Source organism: Priapulus caudatus, unplaced genomic scaffold, assembly GCF_000485595.1.
Source record: "Priapulus caudatus unplaced genomic scaffold, Priapulus_caudatus-5.0.1 Scaffold266, whole genome shotgun sequence".
Taxonomy (NCBI): domain Eukaryota; kingdom Metazoa; phylum Priapulida; class Priapulimorpha; order Priapulimorphida; family Priapulidae; genus Priapulus; species Priapulus caudatus.
This window is the reverse complement of record NW_014577327.1, coordinates 48842-57360: the sequence shown is the minus strand read 5'-3', so window position 1 is coordinate 57360 and position 8519 is coordinate 48842. Positions and strand designations below refer to the sequence as shown.

Sequence of the window (8519 nt, the reverse complement as noted above, 5' to 3'; positions counted from 1 at the left end):
TCGTAGAGCGTCTGCCGATGTGAGCGCGCGTCGCACGAGCAGCGGCTGTGTCCGTAGCCGCCGCGTCGATGCAAACAAAGACGTCGTCATTGAGCAATGCGCGCGCCTTCATTGATCAGCTCACTGATATCCGTGCTCCGTGTGTGCCCGCAGTGAGAAGCAAAAGGAGGAGGAGGAGGAGGAGGATGATGATGAGGAGGAGGAGGAGGAGGATGATGATGATGATGAGGAGGAGGAGGAGGAGGATGATGATGATGATGATGGTGAGGAGGAGGAGGAGGATGATGATGAGGAGGAGGATGATGATGATGGTGAGGAGGAGGAGGATGATGATGAGGGGGAGGAGGAGGAGAAGGAGAATGATGATGAGGGGGAGGAGGAGAAGAATGATGATGATGATGAGGAGGAGGAGGAGGAGGATGATGGTGAGGAGGAGGAGCAGCAGCAGCAACAGCAAACGAGCGCAGGTGCGCGGCTGTTTGACCTTACTGAATGTGATATTTTTTCCAGTGCTGTGAACTCATTCATATGGACCTCGTTACGCCTGCCCGGGCAGCTCTGCCGCGCTGCGTGTGTTTGTTACACACATGATGTGCGCTTGAGTTACCTTCCGCGTCGCGACGCCACTGCGCCGCGGACGACAGCAGCGAATCGACGGCTTTTAATGATTCCCCCCCCCCTTTGGTTTTCTGCTGCTACGTTTCGAAGCTCACGTAGAACTTGAACGTTGCCTTGAACGTTGACTCTCGTTGAACGTACTTTGTTGCACGTTCACCCTCGTTGAACGTACCTTGTTGCACGTTCACCCTCGTTGAACGTACCTTGTTGCACGTTCACCCTCGTTGAACGTACCTTGTTGCACGTTCACCCTCGTTGAACGTACCTTGACCGTACACCCTCACGTTGAACTTGAACGTTGAACTTGAACGTCACGTTGAAGTTGAACGTGACGCGGAGAGCGCGCGCGCAATACGAAGAGACAATAGGTGTCGTCTTTGGAAGTTCGTCTTTGTCCGATGAGTAAGTGATGTGATGTGAATAGTATATAAAATCGCACGCGCCCTGTTACTGAACACAACACAAGACGCACTGCTGCGACAACGACCAACGCGTAAATGTGCGGCGACATTCGTGGAAATTATGTTCGATTGTTTCCTACGTGCTGTTTCACACGACAACGGTAGCGACTGAATAGTTTACCGAGTTAATAGATTACCAAAGATTATAATTACTTGGAAATATTTTTTTTTAATTCTAATTGTTTCTCATTCTGTGTGGAAACGCGACACTTCAGAAATTTGCAATTACATGGTCAAACTAGAGCACTCGGAGCGCACAGACCTCCGCCAAGGCAGCTGAATTCTGTCACTGAAAATTTTTATTAATTAATTAATTAAATAATTAATTGGATCCGGATGGCGACCAAAATGTAATCAATTCAAAGTTACCCGATTTCTGACGTATCCTGAAAATTTAATTAATGAAGTAATTAATTAATTGGATCCGGATCACCACCAAAATGTAATCAATCCTAGGTTACCCCATTTGTAACCTATCCTGAAAATGTTATTAATTAATTAATTAATTGGATCCGGATCACCGCCAAAATCTCATCAATTCTAAGTTACCCCATTTCTGACCTATCCTGAAAATTTTATGACAATCCGTCCATAACCTTTTCAGTTAGGCTGTACACAAACAAACCAACAAAGGAACAAACACACGCCGGTGAAAACATAACCTCCTGCCAACCCCTTGGCGGAGGTAATAATGTTAAAACTTTGACAATGTCAGTCGTTGTAGCTGCATGTAGTGATGTATTTTCGAATATAACGTAGAACAGGCGATATATTATATATATGCGCAACTCCAGGCTACAAAGCTGTCACTAGGCTAAGGCCACCCGCCGTAAAATTGTGATCGTATGGAAAATGTAATTAAAATTAATAATTTATGTAATAATCGAGTGCTGTTCGCTTTACAATCATAAACAATTTAATGCCGTTCACCGCGTTCCCATATCTATATCCTCTTTGACCTTGCCGCCATCGAAGAATAGAACTAGGTGCGTGCGTGTCTGTGTTTGTGTGCGTGCGTGCATGCGTGTGTGCGCGTGTATGCGGAAATTGTGACAAAAAATGAGAATGAGAGTATCGACCGAAATATGTGAATTTTATTTTACATCACCAAATATGATGACGCGCCTGAAAGAGCGCGTTGAATTAACCAGTAGCAACACCTAACCACATTGTAACAAATTTCACAATGACAATTCTTCCCGATTTGTTTCCCCGCGAAGAGTACGTGTGCGTACGTACGCGTACGCTGCATGAACTCTGTCACATGCGCGCCCATCCAATGCGTGTCCTGCTACCACGGATGCCGATGCCTCGTTTTCACGCGTGGATATCAGAGCCTCATTTTCACCCGATTACGTCGAGGTCTTGGTTGTGGTGCCTCTGTGTACATTGACGCCCCCGACTACAATCAAACACGGCTGAGGGTGTAGACGTAGCACACAAAGATGGAAACTACAAACACGTATTATTGTATTTCATAGAGTAGCCAACTGCGCACAGACGCCCGCGACAGGAGAACCGCGGTTTTCATATCTCGATTTTCGATATGCAAGTGTGCCTCGCCGAATCGGCTTAGTTATGAAAGTTCTCGTCGTTTTACCGCGAACTTTATGGCGATATTTGTATCACGTAGAATGCTATGTTGTACGCGTATCTACGCGTGGTCATTTAAGGCGTGCGGACAACAGCTGAGCATCAAGGCCGCGCGCGGACATCACCGCCTCGGTCTCGCGCGCGTACATCACCGCCTCGGTCTCGCGCGTGTAGGCTACATCAGAACTCGTTTGGACACCGATGGCAGTTCCCCCCATACTCCCAATATCATATTCCCCCTTACAAATTTTTGTTTCTGCCAGAACCACATCCCAGACGTGCTCATCGCCCTCTAAAAATTGCATCCAGATCGCTTGGGCGGTTTGGCCGGGCATAGGTGACAAACATACATACGAACTGAAATATAGATTAGATATGTGCGTGTGTGTGTGTGTGTGTGTGTGTGTGTGTGTGTGTGTGTGTGGTGTGTGTGTGTGTGTGTGTGTGTGTGTGTGTGTGTGTGTGTGTGTGTGTGTGTGTGTGTGTGTGTGTGTGTGTGTGTGTGTGTGTGTGTGTGTGTGTGCTTGTGACCTGCTTACTCACGCTGGACGGATCATCGCAATCGTATTTACAACGTTTAATATATATATATATATATATATACTTGTTTATAACAACACTTAGTACGTATATCCTATGCTTGCTTACATGCACCAGATAGCAAAAAGTAACTACGAGATTATTCACACAACGATATATAACGATCGTGTAACGAAACAACATAAAAGTATTATCGAACACGAACAACGACTCTACTACACAATTAGGCCTTTATGCGCACGTACACGCGTGTACGTCTTACCACTGTTCCTGCTTTAAAAATAACGACGTCGTAGTTTTGAGATCTGACTATCGGCACAATCTCGCGTTAATGGCACTCACCGGAGCGAGGTCGAAAACACCTATATATTATATATATATATATATATATATATATATATATATATATATATATATATCGGCTGCCAAGTCTACGACCCTACCGTGCTACCACGCACATCACAATATCAATTTTTTCGGGTTTCCTATTTATCTGCGGGGATCAGGCAACCAGCGAGACTAAATAAGCGCCAATTGAATAGTGCCGGTTTAGCGCTCACTGTATCCAGCAACGACTTGGATGCTAACATTACGGAGTGAGAGCTGAGGCCAATGTCATCGTCTGCTACTGCTGCTGCTGCTGCTGTTGCTGTTGCTGTTGCTGTTGCTGTTGCTGTTGCTGTTGCTGTTGCTGCTGCTGCTGCTGCTGCTGTTACTACCACTGCTGCTGCTGCTACTGCGGCTGCTGTTGCTACCACTGCAGCTGCTGCTGCTTCTGCTGCTGCTGCTGCTGCTGCTGCTGCTGCTGCTGCTGCTGCTGCTGCTACCACTGCTGCTGCTGGTACCACTGATGCTGCTGCTACCACTACAGCTGCTGCTGCTGCTGCTGCTGCTGCTGCTGCTACCACTGCTTCTGATGCTACTGCAGCTGGTACCACTGCTGCTGCTACTACTGCTAACCCTCTTGCGTGCAGCGCAAAGTGGTTTCATATTTAATATTCCAGACACCTATGCGCGCACAACTTATAAACCACCTTCAACATCCTATATTTCCTTACTTCCCCCTTCAATATCACCCCTCCCCCTCTATTGCATGGGCGCACTATTCACCTCGTTGATACTCGTCAATCGTCGGCACCTCGACTTCTAAAAACTGTTCACCAATAATCACCACCGATAATGATGCGACTTATTGTAAACGAGAGACAATTATTACCACACAATAATAAGAAGTGGCCTGTGCGGCGTGGCGGGTGGGAATGTGTGCTTTACAACTAGCTTGTAAGAACACACTCACGCGAACGACAATGCTTATGCAAGCGTCCGCACGGCGCAAAAACGTTTCTACGGACTAAAAGACATTTTTTTTCTTTGAAATCTTCGAGACTATCGTATGCGAGGGGAACGCTAGAACGCGAGCGAAAACGCGAAAGCCGCAGCTAGGGCGATGAGTACCGACGCGGCCGCCAGGCGGCGCCCGTGGCTGTCCTGGATCTCGTCTATGTATTCGGACAGGCGGATGGGTTTCATGGAAATCGGCGGATGGTCTGGTGCGTGCTTCCCTATACGCTCCTCTGCAATGTGACAAATAACAAATGCATAAACAACAACAAATGAACATCATAAAATAAACAAACAAATGGCTACGAACCAATTCGCATAACAAACACAAATAATTACATGACGAAACATACTCCTCGATTTATGAGATTACGATTTGGCGGCAAAACAATGATGAGACCATGAGACCATGAGACCATGTCCCTGTCCTATCGTCGCACTCTAAACTCTTCTTAGAAAAATCTACTCCAACACGTTGCTTATCGTAGGATCATCGCGATATCGCCTCTGCCTTCCAGTCCTATACCAACTATCGATAGGGACGCCACAACGAGGTCTTACAAAAGCATATATATATAAAAAACAGTGGCGTTATCACGCATCATCATACATAATACGAAGACATCACGGCGTAAACGGATAGTTGGCGAGTTTGCGCTGCTAGTTTAAACACTCGCTTCCACGTGACTTCGCAAACATGCGCTTTACGCTACTTTTGCGAGACGATACGGGTGCTGTATGTGTCGTGTCACGTGTAGAAAGTATGTCATTCCGTAGAGTGATTCCCGAACCTAATTCTAACTTCGTGCACGCTGTAAGGCAAACTGAAGCAGTTTGCAGTGCTGAAGATGACTCGACACCTAGGCGGTGATATCTACGTGTCTAGTCTACGCGGTAACCCTTGGCTACGTGTCAAGGTTAGGTGTCCTGAGCCTCAGCGTGGTGATCACACAACATTGAACATATCGCACGGTTTCTACAACCGTCCAACATATAACACATGCCATCGGTTTGCTGCTCTTTAGTTATACCAGCTCGGACAAATTTCGGTCATTTGTATTTGCCGTCAGAAGTGGAGTGAATCGGGCAGCTTATTATATAGTCGACGCATCAATCGGGACTGCGCTGTTATGGATCAGTGTAGTCGGTGGGCATAGCGCTGTGCACTGATGTCTACGTCTGATGTGCGTATGATCTATGCTGTGGCACATGGGATGAGAATAGCATTCACAAATCATGGCAATTATGCATCAACTGCCCATTCTCGCGTTTAATGCTTAACATTCACACATTACGTACACAAACGCTATCTGAGTAATATGTGTGACGGCCGGCACCACGTATTGACCCATTTTACCCGTTACATATAAATAGTATATATATATATATATATATTATATATAGTACTTATATATATAATACTATATATATACATATACATATATATACATATAAATATACATGATAAATATACAGTATATGCGTAATAAGACCCCGATAACGAGTCACAGCTGAGTCTCTTACCGTGTAGCGCTGCAGTGGCATGCTATCGGCCACCGCCTGGATCTGCCCTCTATGTGCTGTAGGTGCTGCCTGCGATACGTGACCGGCAGACGTGAGGGACGGGTTTGCGGCGACCATATCATTGCCCTGGCGGCGAGGCTGCCTGCATTCGTGTGTTTCACTTCTGTACGATCAATCACACAACTGCCTTCAGTTTCTTGCGCTTACTCCGCCTGCATGCAGGTGGCGAGTGCGCGCGCACACCTAATCATCTCCCGAGCTGCCGCCGCACAGCACCTATTCGCCTCCAAGAGCAAAACTGCATGCAGCGCCCCTGTCGTACAACTCAGGTACCACTGCCACAAAGGCCTGGTACATTTTTCAAGTGGCCGTGGAGCTCCGGGAATGATCAGCAAATGCAAGTCCAAGCTGGCGCGAAAGTCGCGCGCCAACAAAACATGTAGAACATTTCTTGATTGAGTTGTACATGTGTTTGGTGGCAGACATAAGAATACTATACCTTCCCGAGCTGCCGCCGAGCGCATACAAACTCCACGGACAGATGGCGTTCGTCGCTCTCCGTTAATTTCACCTCGTATCCTTAGTGTTACGAAGGGGCCCACTGCATGCAGTTTGGCGCACATATATACCTTCCGAGTGCCTGCGGCGATGATACTACCTTCCCCAGCTGCCCGCGCCGATGACTTGCACTGACGCGCGCATATACTACTTCCCGAGCTGCCCGGCGCGCATATCTAACTTCCGCAGCTGCCCCCGCGCCTGCATATACTTACTTTCCCGAGCTGCCCGCGCGCACATATACTTACCTTTCCCGCAGCCTCGCCCCGCGCTCATATACTACCTTCCCGAGCTGCCCCCGCGCGCATATTACTACTTTCCCGAGCTGCCCCGCCCGGCTCATATACTACCTTCCCGAGCTGCCCTGCGCGCATATACTACTTTCCCGAGCTGCCCGCGCATATACTACCTTGTACGGCCTCTACTATTCGCGACGCCTGCTACGGCTGTACACCAGACGCAACTAATCTGATAAACCATCATCGAGTTATATCTGGTATTTGCTTTACCTTCTGCAGCCGGTTCGCCACTTAACGGCACCTCCTTCCCCATTGTCAGTCTGTCGCTTGCATCTCCCGTTGTCTGCTTTTGTTTTCTCTCCCGTGACGTGTTACGTGTTGAGCTGTTTGCCTCCAGAGTTCCTTGCGGCAGCGACAACTCGCTCGCCTTTCCCATTGAGCTAGCGTAGCTCCCCCGCTTTGGTATTCCGCATCTACCTTACCTCTTGTCACTGCCTTGGCCTTCGGCCTCTGTTGCTACTTCTGGTTTCTGCCTCCCGCCTCACCATCTGCCTCTGCCTCCGCGCTCGTTTTCTGTCTCTGCCTTCCCCTCTGCCTTTTCCCCTGTCTCTGGCTCACTTTCTGCCTCTGCTTCCCCCTCTGCCTCTGACTCTGACTCTGCCAAAGTCTTTTCCAAATGTTTATCAGCTATTTCACTCTCAACCTCATCCTAGTGTCTGCCTCGCCCTCTGCCTTTGCCTTCTGCCTCTGCTTCTGCTTTACTTTCCGATTTTTGCGCACCTGTTGACTTGACCTCTGCCTCTGCCTTCTTGCCTTTGCATCTGCCTCTGCCTCTGCCTCTGCCTCCATGCCCTCTGCCTCTGTCTCTGGCTCTGTCTCTGTCTCTGCCTCCGTCTCTGCTTCTGCCTCTGCCTCTGCCTCTGTCTCTGCCTCTGCCTCCGTCTCGCTCTTCTGCACGCCTCTGCCTCTGCCTCTGCCTCTGCCTCTGCCTCTGCCTCCGTCTCTGCTTCTGCTTCTGCTTTCGCTTCTGCTCTTGACTCTGCCCACCATAAATCTGCCTCTGCGTCCGGCTCTGTTTTCGCCTCCGCTTTTCGTGTGTTCCGCATAGGACGAGTCTTTCCCGCCCATCAGGTACTTCAGTAAACCTCAACGGCACTGTAGTTGTCATTACATCGCCCGGCCGAACAACATTTCCCAGTTCATTGTTGCCATCGTGTCGACTGGCGGTCGGGTAGTAATGCAGGTAGAGGTCATAGTCGATCGTCTCTGCCTCCGCCTCACTCTCTGCCTCTGCTTCACTTTCTGGCTTCGCCTCACCCTCTGTCTCTGCTTTACTTTCTGGCTCTGCCTCACCCTCTGCCTTGCCCTCTGCTGTCCAGGCATCAGATTCTACGTCATCCTTGCTTGTCTTTGCTCCTGCCTCACCTTCTACGTCTGGTTCACTCTCTGCCTTTGGCTGGCTATCCTTCGCCACCTCCAATCTATCTGATGCATTTAATATCACGGTACCATTTATATAAATCTGTCTTTCTATTTGTCGCTGTCTCTGCCCCCTTTTCTGCATTCGCCCAAACCTCTGCCTCTGCCTCTGCTTCTGCCTCTGCCTTTGCCTCTGCCTCTGCCTCTGCCTTTGCCTCTGCCTCTG

At 48.6% G+C, this 8519-nt stretch overlaps 1 protein-coding gene across 1 annotated transcript in view; it reads right to left on the bottom strand.

Annotated features, from left to right (window-relative positions):
• The window catches only part of LOC106808291 (retinitis pigmentosa 1-like 1 protein), a 66785-nt gene that overhangs the window by 17590 nt on the left and 40676 nt on the right, over window positions 1-8519 (bottom strand). Inside the window, exons 9-10 of the mRNA XM_014810945.1 lie at window positions 4387-4786; window positions 4061-4068 (exon numbers count right to left, since the gene is read on the bottom strand). The gene's annotated coding sequence lies outside the window, so the exon portion shown is untranslated. The remainder of the gene's footprint in view (window positions 1-4060; window positions 4069-4386; window positions 4787-8519) is intronic.